Genomic DNA, 1,273 nt, shown 5'->3' with positions numbered 1-1,273 from the left:
AAGATAAAAATTATAATGATAGAGTCTTATTTTGCAATAAATGCTTGATTACTAAAAATGAGAATATTTAGAATTGAACATAATTAACAAACACCACACAAGACTCTCCATCATAAGAACAGTTCAGAAAGAGGACTTGAGGTTTGAGAAAAATTCATTTACAAAAGTGTAAGCAACATACTTTCATAACAAGAAATCTTAAATTAAATTTATAACGTGGTAAGCTTTACATTAATGGCCCTACCAGAGGCCTAGCACTCCCGCCTTTTATACATTTATTGATATCAGACTTAAGTTCACATTTCCCTGTAGGTAGAAGTTTACTGTGTCTGCATTTGTCCTAGGACATTCTGTGGTCTTTCCCTTTCTCAGAAACCATATCCTCAAATATGCTGTAGCTGCACCTGAGATTGCTGAGGGCCCCTCACAGCATGAGCTGCATGAACCATGGGCACTGCATATCTCCTGGGTAGTCACCTTGAGGAGTGTGCTTCCCTTTACACAACTATGCACACTGTCCACTATTTTCTTTCTATTAATTTTGACAGCAAAATATTTTTAGCACGATTCAGGAAGAAATAAAATTTCTTCCTTAACTGTCAATGACATTCAGACCCAACAAAAAGATTAGTAGTAAGATCATCATTAAAGTACTATTTAGTAATTATATACCAAGCAATAAATTTCATATGCACCTACATGTACATATGTGGGCATATCAGTCACATTTGCATACATTGTTCTAAATGTTGTTATTGCAAACTGAGAGAGAAAAGTCCTATTTGAAATTAGCCTTCCTGTTACTTCTTGAAATAAGCCACAACTTTTTTTGGTTCTTTTAGTTATACTTAACAATTTGATTCATTTGAGATAAATATAAAAGCATGAAATATAATTTGCTGTAATTTGGTCCAAAGTACCTTCCTTTTCCCTCCTTTTCTCTCTCCCCCATTCCTTTTCCTCTGTTCTGCTGATATTTCTGCTATTTACTTGTAGATATTTTTTATTGTGTTTTTGATCCAGGGGTATTATTTAGCAACAAAAGATAAATAGCCTAAGAGTTTATATCTTTTTTTGCCCCTCAATTTTGCTATAATTATTTTCTAAATTTTGAAACACATATATATATATATATATATATATATGACATATAGATTAAAACACAAGTGTGTGTGTGTGTGTGTGTAGTGTATGAATGTATATGTATGTGTGTGTCTATATATATATATATATATATATATATATATATATATATATATATATATATATATAT

The sequence above is a fragment of the Marmota marmota genome, unplaced genomic scaffold (genome assembly GCF_001458135.2).
Source record: "Marmota marmota marmota unplaced genomic scaffold, marMar, whole genome shotgun sequence".
In the NCBI taxonomy this organism is placed as follows: domain Eukaryota; kingdom Metazoa; phylum Chordata; class Mammalia; order Rodentia; family Sciuridae; genus Marmota; species Marmota marmota.
The sequence above is the reverse complement of the archived record's forward strand: the minus strand, read 5'-3'. Positions refer to the sequence as shown.